The sequence below is a fragment of the Humulus lupulus genome, chromosome X, assembly GCF_963169125.1.
Source record: "Humulus lupulus chromosome X, drHumLupu1.1, whole genome shotgun sequence".
In the NCBI taxonomy this organism is placed as follows: Eukaryota; Viridiplantae; Streptophyta; class Magnoliopsida; order Rosales; family Cannabaceae; genus Humulus; species Humulus lupulus.
In genome coordinates this window covers 222,109,441-222,125,719 of record NC_084802.1, presented here as the reverse complement: position 1 = coordinate 222,125,719, position 16,279 = coordinate 222,109,441, and positions in this window count along the sequence as shown.

Genomic DNA, 16,279 nt, shown 5'->3' with positions numbered 1-16,279 from the left:
TTCTGTAGAAACAGAACATTCAGCTGTAAAAACATAACCATGCAAAGTTAAATCAGAATATCTAGAAGACATATTTTCAGATTTAACAAATTTAGTATTCATTTTCGATTGAGTTTCAACAAAACCGAATCCAGCATGACTTAGTTGACCTGAATTCTGAACCTCCTCAAAAATGTTAGAACCTGGGTTTAGCATTTTAACATTTCTTTTCAATTTGTCAAGTTCTTTTGTCAAAAATACAATTTCAGAATATTTTTAACACAACTCAAATTCACAACATTTATTTTTTTCTTCAAGATCTTTGATGTTGTGAGACAATTTTTATTCATTTTAACTAAGGAACAATTTTCAGTATAAACCTGTAACCACATACCATACATTACCTTGTATGATTCAGCCAATGATTCCTCATTGAGTTCTGACTCGTCTAAATCCAAGTCAATTTCTTTTTTATTGACATCAGTCAAGATATTGTTTAAACACAAAATTTTCCTCTTTCCTGAAAAGCACTTGACAAAACACTGGTTAAAGAAACTTTCTCATTATCCTCTTCACTACTTTCAAAATCATCATCACTTCAAGTAATATTAAAACCTTTTTTATTCTTTTTCAATGTGTTGGCACATTCAGATTGAATATGACCATAACCTTCACATTCCCAGCATTGAATACCCTTTTAATTGTTAGAAACAAAAGGTTTAGAAGAGGTGCTACCTTTTGGAGTTTTTGAAAAATTCTTTTTATTTCGAACCTTTTTCATGAACTTTTGAAAATTTCTTGTTATCAAGGCCATTTCATCATCTTTCTCATCATCAGAAACATCTTTTTCAGAAACTGTAAATGCAATACCTTTGCTTTTTTCAATTAAAGGATTCAGCTTACCCTTTTGCTTTATTTATTGATTTAGCTTAAATGTTCTTAATGAACCCATAAGCTCCTCAACCTTCATTTTGCCAAAATCCTTAGCCTCCTCCATTGCTAGCAATTTCGTGTCAAACCTGTCTGGAAGCACACAAACTATTTTTCGAACCAACACAGATTCATCTAGTTTTTCTCCCAAGTCAAAAAACTCATTAGCAAAATCAGACAACTTTTCATAAAACTCAGATAAAGTTTCAGTTTCCAACATTCTTAATTCATCAAATCTAGTTTGCAACATGGTAAAACGTGATCTCTTTACAAACTGAGTTTGACGGATTTTCCACGCCTCCTTTGCATATTCACAAGATGATATCAATTTTATAAAGCCTTCACCAATACCATTAAAAATTGCATGTAAAGTTTTATTATTATAACCAGATAATTTTTCATCTTCAATGGACCACTCAAGTTCAGATTTTACCTTTGAATTACCTTTATCATCCTTTTCAATTGGTGGAGTCCAACCCAAGAGTGTAGATCTCCAAGCCCTCTCATCTTGTGACTTGATGAATGCCCTCATCCTGACCCTCCATTATGGATAATTAGTATCATTCAATAGAGGTGGCTGAGTGATGGAGTTTCCTTCTGCAAGGAACGACATCTCAAACAAAAGAAATTAAATGGGATAATATAACCTAAAGATCTCACTAAGAGTTTAGTGACTTTCTCTTATACCAATTGAAATTCCGTATTTTATAATTACCAACTGATTATTTAATTAATCAATTAATTAAATGTGGAATAATTAAGTTAGTATTGAAACATATATTCTTTAGCTACAGACTAGGGTTCTGTAACTACATACCAGAAAACTAGAAAAGAACTAAAGTGCAGAAAATAAAAACAAAAAAAAAAATTTATACGTGGTATCAGCAATCCTTGCAAATTGCTACTAGTCCACGGGGCCACACTAAGAGATAAGATTCATTAGTAAGATCTCAAAAATACAAAGTTTTTGACTTATGCATAAATAGACTCCCTCTTATTATATGCCACAAGCTTGATGTAGTTCACCTTGACAAATGAACCTTCAAGAATACGAACTCCCTTCAATCTGCTTGAAGTGTGCTTGCTTCCTCCTGAAGCAAGACTTGAACCACCTTCTCCTGAAGGTTTACACTTTGTTCTCCTCCTTTGTAGAACTATTTGAAGACTCAAAACAATTACAAGGACACTGAAAAACAGAGGTAGAGTTGAACTCAATCACCTCTACAAAACAAATACTCTCTTTTACAATAAGAATGAAATACAAAAAGAGGTCACTAAAACCTGGTAGCCAATATGAGTATTTATAGTCATTATACTCATATTGAGCAGTTGATATATGGTCTAAACCGACGTAAGCCCACAAGGAAACTTTCCTAAAAGAATTCTTCAATTTGACAGGATTTCCTGATTTTGTAGCTACAGAATTGTGAGCTATATATGGTAACAATCCATCCTTTGATGTAGGAATCAAGGCTTCCATTTTATAACCTGATCATGTAATAAAACTCAATTATATGGTCAGATACAATGAGGTAATCGGCTAGAAAAAGACAGCTCAAAAAGTGTTGATTTTACCATAATAAAGACACACTATTTTTGGCAAACTTTCCTAATATAGAAAAGTTTGTCATCAATTATACCTTTATTATTCAAAATAAATAAAACATATATCAACAATATATATTTATATACAGCCGAATATAATAATAAAATATAAAATATTTTTGTCAAATTAAATATGCCAAAAATGGAATTAACAATATATATATATATATTGTTATAACATATATTTGTATACATACAATATATAAAGTTTTACCAACGAAAAATATATCTGGGGAAATAAAGCCAGAAACCATGAAAAAAATTGGATCATAAAACAACTATGGAGGATGAAATGAAAAGAAGAACATAGTTAAAGATGGTGATGATTTATATCATCATAAAATAGAGTATGTGCATGAGGAGAAAGAGAGTTATGTGTGTGAAGAGGGAGAAGAAAGGGGAGAGAGTGTGGACTCTTATTACTAAACATACATTTATCATTTTAGAAAGAGAAAGAGGAGAGAGTGAGAGAGTGGACTTTGTAGTACGATGCTATGTGTATGCATGTGGAGACCGAGAAGAGTGGCCAGTAAAATCTTTATAAGCATTCTTTGCTATGTTACTATATCTTTGTTGTTTGATGTTTTGGCATGCACTGATCTATTAATGACAGCATGTTTCAACAAGGTGGAGATCAAGGTGAAATATATAAGACACCATATATTAATTTCAGTCAAAACTTATACGACTAAGATGAAAAATGTTGGAGATGATATTGCTGGACAATATGGCTTAGTTATAATAAAAAAAGCTTAATTAATGAAAAATAATGTAACTTTGACTAAAAAAATGTAATGTTATGAGAATGAACAATTATTATAAATTTAATCAATGCACTAATTTTAAATTTCATTTAACTAAATTTATTGGAAAATTAAAATTTAATATCATACACAATTTGTTTCATGTTGCCAATATATCATACAAAATAATTTAGATTATGTTCTATCACTCACATATTTTGTTTTTGTTATATTTTAAAAATTTCTATCAATCACATATTCTATTTTTTAAAACTCAAAAACAATTTACAAATAGTGAACCAATCACATTTTCATAAACATATTTTCAGTCACTAAATTCAGATTTTCATTTCAAAATCACATTTTTTTAAAATACAGTTTTCTAATCGTGAACCAATCAGACCCTTATTTTCCATAGAGTATCCCTATGTAATGAAGCATACAATTATGAATGGTATCCTTCTTCGATACTGGATGTCAGAATTTAACTTGATTGAGGCTTTCAAAATTTGTATCATCAAAATAGATTGTTACTTTGATGGAGGCTTGATTTATGCAGAAAATCGTTAAGGATATTAAAGCCTTAATGTAGCGCACCAAAAAAAAATCATTTATTTTAAATTTTGTGCTTTATTTTATTTAATTGTTAAATGTTGTGAATTATTTTATTTATTTGTTTGTTTGTTTTAAATTAATTTTTAGAATTGTTTGGTAAAATTTTGTGAATTTAATTGTTATTTATTTATTTTAAAAATGTGAATATTTGAGTTTTGGTTAAATGCACTAAGGTGCATGGTAGGTAGTGATGCACCCTAGTTATTGAGTGTGTGCATGTGCATGGTTGCATGGTGCACACGTGTAAAATTTTCTACACACTTGTAGTTTCCTTTTTTATTAGATTTAATTATTTATTTGAAAAATAAATAAATAAAAGAAAAGGGAAACAAGGGAGTGGATGTGTAAGCATAAGTGGGAAAGGATGATTTCAATTCCTATTTTAGTTGTGTCAATTCTAGTTAAAAATGGAAGAGATGTTGTCATCTTTATTCCATACCAATTAAAATAAAATCAATTAAATAAGAATTAAGAGAAAATAATTAGGAATAGGAAACTTACCCATTTATTTTTATTAGGCTATTATGAGTAGATTAGAATAAAGAGGGAAGGAAAAAGGGAGGAGAGCCATTGTGTTTGGTGGCTACCGAAACTAGAGAGAGAGGCGTGTTCTAAAGAGAGAAGGAGAGAAAGGAAGAAAATAAAGGAGGAAGAAGAAGGTCTTGGGAGGTCTTAGGTATGGATTTTTTTTTTATATATATTGATGATTCTTTTATTGATTTTAAGTCTAAGGTTTCTCTTCCCCACCATCCTAAGTGTTTTATGTTCTTCTTCTTCATGGGTTTCAAAAACCCTAGGGTATTCAAGAGTGATTTCTATTTGGGTGTTGATCAATTTGTGTTCTTGATTTTACAATCAAGAGAGGTAATGGATCTTTAACCGCAATGTTTTTATGTTTTCTTGGGTTCATGGATTTATGGATATTTTTTTATGTTGATGCATGAGAAAATTGACCTAGGCATCGGCATGGGTATTCATGTTGTTTTGGTTTGGTTCTTATGGTTGTAATATTTATATGTATATTCATAGTATGTGTATTGAGTTGATTATTGATATGTGGTGTTGATGATATGTTGTTTAAGTTTTTCTATGATTTGATGATAGGTATTTTTTTTTTGATGAAAAAGAAATATATTGAACCTCAACAAAACAAGTACAAACCAAGTTCACAGGGAGCACCAACAGACAAAACAAATTACAAATGACATATCATCTCCAACAAAACCTTCTCTTTTTTCCCAAATTTCTTCCTAGAAAAGCTTAACAATCTAGCTTTCAAGCAAGATTTAATCAAGTGATCAACTCTAGAAACTGACAAAGCAAAATAGCTAAAAATACAAGAGTTATGATTAAGCCAAATAAAATAGACTGATGCCGCAAGAGCTGCTGCTGCAACTTTTTGCACTAGACCTTTCGGTCTCCCAACCATCCAAGAGGTCAAGTCATCGAAATTGGGAGGTCAAATGTCTTCTCCCAGCCAAGAAGCGACCCTGTGCAGAATTTGTTGAGAGTAGACACAGTCAAAAAATAAATGGGCATGAGTCTCCTGCTCAAGCTCACAAACAGGGCACAAAGCAGAGTCAAGACAAATATGGCATTGAACAAGTTTATCTTGAGTAAGCAAATGACAGAGGACAGATTGCCATAAAATAAACATGTGTTTAGGAATAGAGAGATTTAACCAAACAACATTAGCAAAGTTAACCCTCTCTTGTTTCAGCAACTTATTATACAGCAAACTCAGATTGAGCTTCCTGTTGGTAACCGCAGCCTCAAGATCAGCAAGAGATAAGAAAGATTTCAGATTAACTAACTTCCTCCAATACCAGCTCACATCAACCTTGAGATTGTACTCCCAATAATTCTACCCTTTGAGATAGAGAGCATCAACCCATTTCACCCAGAGAAGATCTTGCTTGGAGGAAAGAGCCCAAACATACTTGGCTAACAACACTTTGTTCCATTTGGACCCTTCCTTAAACCCAATGCCTCCCAAACTCTTTGGTAAACAAACATGATCCCAAGCAGTAAAATGAATTTTGCTTCTGTTGTCTTTAGAACCCCATAAAAACTTTCTACACAGTTGGTCTATCTCACAAGTGACACTCTGAGGAAGAAGAAAGATGGTCATCCAGTAGGATCTAATGCCTAACAACACTGAATGTATAAGCTGGGCTCGACCAGCGAAAGAAAGATGACGACTGGACCACGAGTGAAACTAAAGTTTAATCTTTTTAATGATTATACCACAGTCTCCAGCCTTCCATTTAGTAGGGCGGAGAGGGATCCCAAGATATCTTAGGGGAAACACTCCTTCAGCAAATTTTAGACTGTCCAAAATGCTCCGCAAATCCTCTTCTTTCATACCACCAAAATAAACATGAGATTTAGTCATTGTACGCCCTGGCTTTCCCACGGGCTGTTTAGCAGGACGATCCTCAGACTAAACATGATTTAGCCCGAGGCTCCCACAGGCCAGAGGCTTTATCTTCAGGACGGGCCCTTTCTAGCTCGAGGGGATGGAGTTTCCTGCTCCCTCTTGTTGTTCCAGGAGCTGGGAACAACATCCGGCGACCACTGACGGATCAGCTCAGGTTATGGATTGTTCCGGCAGCGAGCTTCTCAGGAAGCTCTGACCCTATGGGAAGTCAACACGCAAGATAAACGTGCATAATCCTGCCATCACGTGTCCGATATCCCCCTGACTTCTCGGACACGCAGCAGGAACGTGCGTATTCAGACACCCACGGACGGGTTGGGCCGTGCGGCCCATTGTTTCCTTCCATACTGATTAGACCACACTTGTGTGTCAGGTTTAGGAATTAATCATGAATATCACAGACTTGATATGACAAATGGAAAGGTCACGGGATGACCTCCCTACCAATTTCCAGGTGCCTTCTCCTATAAATATGGAGACCCTGGGAATTGATAGAGGTTGGAAAAAATAGTCTTGTAAGAACTATATATTTTGTAAACCAATTACCCAGAAAAGATCAATAATATTGACTAGTGGAGTAGAAGGATTTTAACCTTCGAACCACTTAAAAACGTGTTTAAGGTCACCTAGTTCTTTTCACAAAGATTTCATATCTGCGGCGGTTCTACACTTAAGTACTAATCTCTTTCTCTTCTTCTCTTAATTACCTGTTGCCGAAGAACCGCGTCAACAGTTTGGTGCTTTCATTGAGAGCAAGTCCAATTAGTACTACCACAAACATACAACTATGGTGACCACTCGATCCAAACATGGCAACGAGACAGAACAGCATGATGGGCAGGAGGCCCGCCATGTTGCCCTCCCCGAGGAGCAAGTTCCTGAAGTCCAGCAAAGGCCAGGAAAGCAGCCGGCCGGCCGAGACGACACTGGTAGTTCGGCGCCCCGGCCGCCTAATCCGAATCCATGTTATTATACTGCGGTGGAGATGGAGAATGCTCAGCTGAGGAGCCAGCTAGCAGCAGCTGGTCAGCAAATCCAGGATATTCTGAGTCGACTACCCCCTCTCACAACCAACGGTAACGTTGGAGAGAGGCAAGGCGAGGCTCCTAAGTCTCGCCGGAGTAATCGATCCAGGCATAGCCGTTCGGGTAGACTCCCTGCAGCCAACTCCACCCCTTCATCACGCCATCAAGAGGCGAACTTCAGGGAAACGCCTCAGACCGAACCGCAGCAGTACAGCCGTTCGGTTAGGACATCAACCCCTAGCTCTCAGCCTTCCTCGAGGACGCCCAGAAGAGATAGGGGAAATTCCCAAAGGAGGGCCGAGGAGGTCCGGAGACGTCAGCCCGTCCCCGAAGAACGTCCAGTTCCTCGTCCAGATCGCCCAGCGCGAAACCATCAAGCTGGCAGTTCCTCGTCCTCCTTCTCCCATCAGATATCCGTCTCCTCAGACCGTCCGGGACATCCCGACCTACGGAAATAGTAGGAGAGACCCGCCATCGGCCGGGCCTTCCCGCCGCAGTAGGGCGCCGGGAGGAGGAGCAGGTCGGAGCCGCCAAAGACGCACATCGAGCCTGTCCAGCAGGAGTCACTGGACCGGTAGTGCACGGAGTGATCTTTCAGGAGGGGACCTGCGACAGCGACTAAGTTCAGCACAAAGTCACCATAATTCCCATGGAGGCGACCTTCGAGATCGCCTCAACTCTCACAGAGAGGGTCCAGTTAGGGATGGTAGCCGGGCCCGCTCAGTTGGGGTCCGATCCGAAGTACGTAATGGCGGGAATGCCCCAAATGACCTATCTCCAGATAGGAGGGGCAATAACCCGCCTAATATGTACAACGGGTCCGGAGCTGTTGAACAGCCCCGGAATAACCCAGGATCTCAGGACAAAACCCTAGAGCGCTTAACTCAAATGGAGGAGCTGATGAAGAAGCTCCTGTCGGAGAAAGAAAAAGACGAATATGATTCAGGGGATGAGATGGAGCTCTTCGCCCCCAACATAGCAGCAACGGCATACCCTTCTGGCTTTCGTATGCCTCACTTGTCAAAGTTCAACGGGGATGGAGACCCATCTGACCACTTAGGGATGTTCAACACCCTAATGATGGCTCATAACATCGGGCCAGAGCTTCGTTGCTTGATCTTTCCTTCCACCCTAACTGGACCTGCCAGGCAGTGGTTCAAACAAAGTAAAAGGCAGTCAATCAGCTCCTGGAAGACCTTTTCGGCTGACTTCAAGAGGGCATCCCGCGCCTCTCAGGCCGCCAGGGTCCAGGCCGACTCCCTAGCTAACGTGAGACAGCAACCTGGAGAAACGCTAAAAGCCTACTTGAGCAGATTTGCAAATGTCGCTGCTCGAGCCAGAGACGCCGACGACAGCTCCAAACTCATGGCTATGAGGACCGGGATCCTAGTAGGCGGAGATCTGTGGAAGGATATTCAAAGGAGGGGGGTCAGCTCAGTTAGTGAATTCCTTAACAGAGCCCAAGAATGGATAAACTTGGAGGAAGCTGAAGCTTCAGCCGCGGGGACCAGCCAGGCCCTCGAGAAGCCCGCTGGGGCGGGAACAGAGATCGTAGTAGCGACTCCCGACGTCACGCAAAGCAACCAGCCCGGTGGCAGCAAAAGAAAAGGGAATGGTGAAAACGTCCAGCACGGTCAAAAGAAGAATAAGTCCGTGGATAAATTCAAGCCCGTGTTCACAACATATACCGAGCTCACCCAAACCAGAGAGAATATTTTCCTGGCCAACGCTACGCGAGTCCCCTGGAAAAGGCCGGAGCCAATAAAGCACCCTAAGGGAAAGAAAGACGCTTCCAAATTCTGCCGTTTTCATAACGACGTCGGGCACAATACCTACGACTGCAGGCACCTCAAAGATGAAATCGAGACTCTCATCCGAGCAGGTCCGTTGGCACAATACTCGCGGAACAGGGTCCCGACAGGTCGACCCGCTCCGGAGATCCCAGCCAGTCAACCTGGACCTCGAGTAGATCAGGACGTCCCTCCCCCCATGGTCGAGGGAGAGATTTCCACCATCTCTGGAGGGCCACACATGGCTGGCACGAGCAGAGGCACCCAGAAGAGGTACATAAATGAGTTGAAGGCCCACAATGGAGGGGAGTTCGTCCCGGAACAGCGTCAATCAAAACAACAAAGATTAGAGAAACAACCAGTCACTTTCACGGAGGAGGACGCGGGCCATGTCCAATTCCCTCATAACGATCCCTTGGTTGTAGCAGTCCAGCTCGCCAACCGGAGAGTAAGGAGGGTGTTAGTGGACAATGGGAGCTCGGTGAATCTCCTATTCCGTTCAACCTTAGAAAAAATGGGTCTGACCGTCTCCGAGCTAAAGGCAACCTCGATGATGCTATATGGTTTTTCAGGCAAAGGGTCAGCAGCGATAGGAACGATCGAGCTGGTGATCACCCTAGGCGACGAGTCCCGAACAGTGTCCAAACTGCTCGAATTCGTAGTCATTGACTGCTCCGCTGCCTACAATGCAATTTTGGGCCGACCAACGCTCGTTGCTTTCGAAGCTATCACATCCGTCCGGCACCTCGCCATGAAGTTCCCTACTTCGACAGGGATCTGCACTATCAAGGGCGATCAGCTCGCTGCCAGGGAATGCTACAGCATTTCCATGAAGGGAAAATCTAAACCCGGGCAGGTGGCGATGGCCATTCAGGATGAAGAGGAATCGCAGGGACCCAAGGCGGCCCCTGAGATTGAAAAACCTCGGGTTTCCGAAGACGAAAAGCTCGCCTTAAGCGAGGACATTGACCCCCGAGTAGGCGAGGACAGGTCCGAGCTCCAAGCTATTGAAGATCTCGAGGAGGTAGGCATCGATGAACAAAATCCTTCACGGACGGTGAAGCTCGGAAAGAACCTCTGCGATAGAAGAAAGGCGGATCTGACTGCGTTTCTGAAAAAGAACCTAGACGTATTCGCATGGTCGCACGAGGACATGATAGGGATCAGTCCGAGCGTAATCATGCACACGCTCCACCTAGACAAAAGTGTCCCTGCAAAGTCTCAAAAGCAGAGGCGTTTAGGGACAACCCGAGCCGAGGCCCTTGAAGAAGAAGTGGCCCGGCTCAAAAAATGTGGCTTTATCCGCGAAGCCAGATTTCCCATTTGGGTTGCCAATCCCGTGTTAGTTCCAAAGCCCAATGGCAAGTGGCGGACCTGTATCGATTTTTCCGACCTGAATAAAGCCTGCCCCAAGGATTGCTTTCCGTTGCCGAGGATCGATCAACTGGTGGATGCCACGGCGGGGCACGAGCTCATGTCCTTCATGGACGCGTACTCGGGCTACAATCAGATCGCGATGAATCCAGCAGACCAGGATCATACCAGTTTTATGACCCCGACTAATGTCTATTGTTATAAGGTCATGTCGTTCGGTCTTAAGAATGCCGGGGCAACCTACCAAAGGCTGGTAAATAGAATGTTCGCGGATCAGATCGGGAAAAACATGGAAGTGTACGTCGATGATATGCTTGTCAAGTCAAAGACTGCCACCAACCACGTCGCCGACCTGGAAGAATGTTTTAACATACTGCGAGAATATGGCATGAGGCTCAATCCTCAGAAATGCACTTTCGGTGTCGCATCGGGGAAGTTCTTGGGTTTCATAGTCAATACCCGAGGAATCGAGGCAAATCCCGACAAGATCAGGTCACTGCTCGAGCTTCCATCCCCCAGGTCGCGGAAAGATGTCCAAGGCCTCACAGGAAGGGTGGCAGCACTGAACCGGTTCATTTCCAAATCGACCGACAAGTGCCTGCCTTTCTACAACCTGCTCCGCGGAAACAAGAAGTTCGAATGGACAGTAGAATGCGAGGGCGCATTCCTCGACCTAAAAACGCACCTAGCTGAGCCACCCGTGCTATCAAAGCCCAGGGTAGGAGAACCTCTTTTCCTCTACATGGTCGTGACTGAGGACGCAGCTAGTGCCGTTCTGGTGCGAGAAGAGGACCAGGCTCAGAAACCGGTTTATTACATCAACAAGAGACTCCTCGGAGCTGAGTCAAGGTACCCGTTGATGGAAAAGCTGGCGTTCTGCCTAATCACGGCCTCGCGAAAACTCAGGCCATACTTCCAGTCCCACTCTGTACACGTCATGACCGATCAGCCTCTAAGGCAGGTTTTGCAAAAGCCTGAAGCCTCGGGACGCTTGCTAAAGTGGGCGGTCGAACTCAGTCAGTTCGAGATTTTCTATACTCCCTGAACTACCATAAAAAGTCAAGCCTTGGCCGACTTCGTGGCAGAATGCGCGGGATTCCGTGAGATCCCATCGGAAGATTCACAGCAGCTCACCTCCTCAGGTTCATCGTGGAGGATCTTCGTTGATGGCTCGTCTAACGAGAACGGCTCTGGGGCCGGAATCATTCTGATATCCCCAGAAGGACATAGATTCCATTCGGCGCTGAGGTTCGGGTTCAAGGCGTCCAACAACGAGGCAGAGTACGAGGCCTTGTTAGCCGGACTTAGGATAGCTAGCGAGCTAAAGGCAAGCTCTATCCAATGCTTCAGCGACTCCCAGCTCGTGGTGAATCAGGTCTTAGGCAAGTATCAGGCGCGGGGTCCCAAGATGGCCTCTTATTTGGCTAAGGTAAAATCCGAATTGTCTACGTTTGGGCAAGGGTCGATCGAGCAGGTACCTCGGGAGCAGAACGCCAATGCAGATGCTCTCGCCAAGCTCGCCACCTCGGGGGAGGCAGAAACCCTGGGGTTGGTGCCAATTGAGTTCTTGGACAAACCAAGCATAGACGGAGATCGAGCAGATATTGAGATGATTGACATCAGGCCGACCTGGATGACTCCCATTGTTGAGTACCTCGTCGAGGGCAAGTTACCCGAAGGGCGCAACGACGTACGGCGAGTCCTTTATCAAGCTCCGAGATATACGCTAGTCGAGGGGGTGTTGTACCGACGTGGACATTCATTTCCTCTCCTCCGGTGTGTTCTTCCAAGTGAAGCGAAGGCCATCCTGCAGGAAGTTCATAACGGATTCTGCGGAGATCACACTGGGGGGCAAAGCCTGGCCTTGAAGATCCTTCGGCAGGGTTTTTACTGGCCGACTCTGTCCAAAGATTCGATCTCATATGTAAAAAAGTGCGACAAATGTCAGCGGTTCGCCGCGGTTGCACGAGCCCCCCTGACCGAGCTAAAAATGATATTGTCTCCCTGGCCCTTCGCCATTTGGGGCATAGATCTAATAGGCGCCCTGCCCACCGGAAAGGGCGGGGTCCGTTACGCCGTGGTAGCCATTGACTACTTCACAAAGTGGGCCGAAGCAGAGCCGTTGGCGACAATAACATCGAAAAAGGTGCTAGACTTCGTGGTTAAAAGCATCGTTTGTCGATTCGGCCTACCCAAAAAGATCGTTTCCGACAATGGCACTCAATTTGACAGCGACCTGTTCACCGAATTTTGCGAAAAGCACGGAATTGTGAAAAGTTTCTCATCCGTGGCCTATCCCCAGGCGAACGGACAGGTCGAAGCTATCAATAAAACTCTGAAGGCAAGCCTCAAGAAGAGGTTAGATGAGGCAAAGGGGATCTGGCCAGAACAGCTCCCCCAAGTTCTGTGGGCCTATAGGACCTCACATCGGACTCCCACGGGTCACACTCCTTTCTCCCTAACCTTTGGAAGTGAAGCGGTCCTCCCCGTGGAGGTGAAGGTCCTGTCGCACAGGGTCCGGTCCTACGAACAAGACAAGAACCACGAGCTCCTATGCCACTCCTTAGACTTGATGGATGAGAGGCGAGAGGATTCACAACTCCAGCTCGCCCATTATCAACAGAAAATCACTCGCTACTTCAACACTAAGGTCAAAAGACGTGCCTTTAGCGTCGGCGATTTGGTCTTGAGGAGAGTTTTCCTGGCCGGGAAAGATCCCAAAGATGGGGTTTTGGGACCAAGCTGGGAAGGACCATACCAGGTCATCGAAGTCATCAAAGAAGGGACGTATAAATTAGCTCGACTTGGTGGAGGGGCGGTCCCGCGGACTTGGAATGCAATCCACCTAAAGAAATATTATCAATAAACATTTGTAAGACCTAGAAGGTCACCTTCCATGTATAAATAAAAATCAAATGTTTCTCGTTATTTGCAAGTGTAATTTTAAAGTAACAACGAAAGGCCCTTTCCCAGTTACTTGGGGGGCATATGGTACCTGGATATATCCAGGTCTCCTTAACGACTTAGGTGTTAATTTTTATCTATGGATAAGAGTTATCACAAACTAAGTCATATCCTGGTCTTAACCGGGTCATAAAACTTAGAAGTTAGCTAAAATTTGTTGAGCGAGGTTCTTCTTTCAAGAGCCCGGGATACGGATAAAAGTTGACACGATCTGAGTTTTTTCAAAATAAGTTCCTGGTCTTAACCGGGTCATAAAACTTAGAAGTTAGCTAAAATTTGTTGACCGTGGTTCTTCTTTAAAGAGCCCGGGATACGGATAAAAGTTGACGCGATCTGAGTTTTTTCAAAATAAGTTCCTGGTCTTAACCAGGTCATAAAACTTAGAAGTTAGCTAAAATTTGTTGACCGAGGTTCTTCTTTAAAGAGCCCGGGATACGGATAAAAGTTGACGCGATCTGAGTTTTTTCAAAATAAGTTCCTGGTCTTAACCAGGTCATAAAACTTAGAAGTTAGCTAAAATTTGTTGACCGTGGTTCTTCTTTAAAGAGCCCGGGATACGGATAAAAGTTGACGCGATCTGAGTTTTTTCAAAATAAGTTCCTGGTCTTAACCAGGTCATAAAACTTAGAAGTTAGCTAAAATTTGTTGACCGAGGTTCTTCTTTAAAGAGCCCGGGATACGGATAAAAGTTGACGCGAACTAAGTTTTTTTCAAAATAAGTTCCTGGTCTTAACCAGGTCAGAAAACTTAGGAGTGAACTAAAATTTGTTGAACGCGGATCTTATTTAAAGAGCCCGGGATACGGATAAAGTTAACTCGAACTACGTTCATAAAAATAAAGAGATAAATTGTGACCAAATGCATAAAAATATATATGTAAAACTGGTTGAGCAAATTGTCTCGAGGCGGAAACGCCTCACATAAAAAAGAGAATTACAATAAAGAAGAGTGTTCAAAATACGTAAACGAGAAGCGTCCTAAGCCCCATCAGCTGGCCCTTTGGAGGTCGCGGTCTCACCCTGCTCCGCCGCGGCAGAGGCCTCTCCAGTCTCCGATGGAGGAGCCTCCTTATTCAGGCGGGCTTGAAGCCGCGGCAACAGGAATGCCCAGAGGTCCGGCGGCATGAAGGAGAAGTCCGCGTCCAGATTGTGGGACCAGCAGTGATAGAATAGGTCCTGTAAGGACTGCTCCGACACGACCCGCTCATCTTTCAGGGCGGCCTGGGAAGTCTGGACTTCGGCCTTCGCCACCTCAAGGTCTGCCCGCGATGCGGCCAGGGAGTTTTTAAGCTCTAGGTTCTCAGAGCGAAGCTTCTCTAGCTCGGATGCGGCCAGGGAGCGTTTAAGCTCTTGGTTCTCCGAGCGGACCTTCTCTAGCTCGGCTTTGGAGGCCGCCAGGGCGTCTCTCGTCTCCTGAGACTCCTGGAGGGCAGTCTGGCGATCTGCTTCCAAACCCTCGAGCTGGGCCTTGGTCCTAACGATGCCTCTATAGGCGACAGCCATGCCCTGCAAGAAAAGAATGATAAATTAGCAAACTGGAAGGAGAAAGGCGGCGCGTGAGTGTCAAAGCCTTAGAAGAAGGGGGCACTTTACCGTTAAAGTCATGTCCATAGCAGATTCTATAACTCGGACTGGGCTCGTTGTTTCGATGGCCCGGAGCTCCTTCTCCCTGATATTGTAATAGTGGCTGACGGCGTAGCTGGCCGACTCGTACACCGTACCCCGGAATGCTTCGGGCATCTTCTCCAGAGCCCGGGGGTCGACCGGGATACGCACGTCCGGGGCTGCCGCGGCCAGATTCCCGACCTCTATTACCCCGTCCTGGCCGGCCAGTGGAGATCGTTGGGGTGGCGGATGCATGAGTCCTGTCCTGGCGATAGGGAGGTTCGCCCCCGCGACCTGGGATGGCGGGTCTCTCTCCTTCTCCGTAGCTGGGGATTTGGTGGAGACCCCGGTCGAGCTCTTGGACTCGCGAAGCCTCTTTAACCTCGACCCCGCTGGGGGATTCCCACCGAACACAACGCCCCGCAGACTATTCCCGGGCTGAGACATCTCTTCTGCCAAAGAGCAAAAAACACGGTTATTAGCAATCATACAGAAATAAAGGCAATAAGAAAGCAAATACTAAGGGAGCCCTACCCCCCGAGCTGGAAGAGTCTAGGACGATTATCTCACGAACTGGCGAAGGTTCTAGGTCCGGTTCTGAATCAGGGCTGGATTCTTCTACGTACTGCCTAATCACCGGAGCGTAGACGCTCCTCTGGAGCGCAGGCCACGTGCGTAAATTGGTCCCGTACTCCTCAAAAATGGCCGACCTAAAGGCTAGGGTATTATCTACTACTACGGTACCCTTGGGCCGACTCTCTTGGTTGTCCAGCACGAGCTGGTCAACGCAGTGGAGCAGAAGCGTGTCCAGGTTCGGATTCCTTGGGTGACGATGGACGAGCTGCCTAGGGTTGAACCTAACCAGCCGGGGGTCTGCAGTGGCCCTATCTACTTTCTTAAATAAGTAAGAGTTACCTTGACCAGAAGGACCCGCGGCTGCTCCGGATTGGGCCCTCTCCTCGCTCATCCCCTGGGCGACCTCCAAGCTCCTCTTCCTGTTCCTCACCAGAGGAACTTCCTCACCTTCTTCCTCGCCTTCGTCATCTGCGACCTCCTCCGCGACGATCGGCCTGTTGTCGCGGGCTGGGGGAGGACCCCGGGGCCTTTTCAAATTCAAAGTCTGATTTGGGAAAATCAGCTTGCAGAATACCATCGCCTCGTCCGTCACTAGCACGCGGTAGTCTTTCTCACTGGGGGGCAGGTTCGCCAG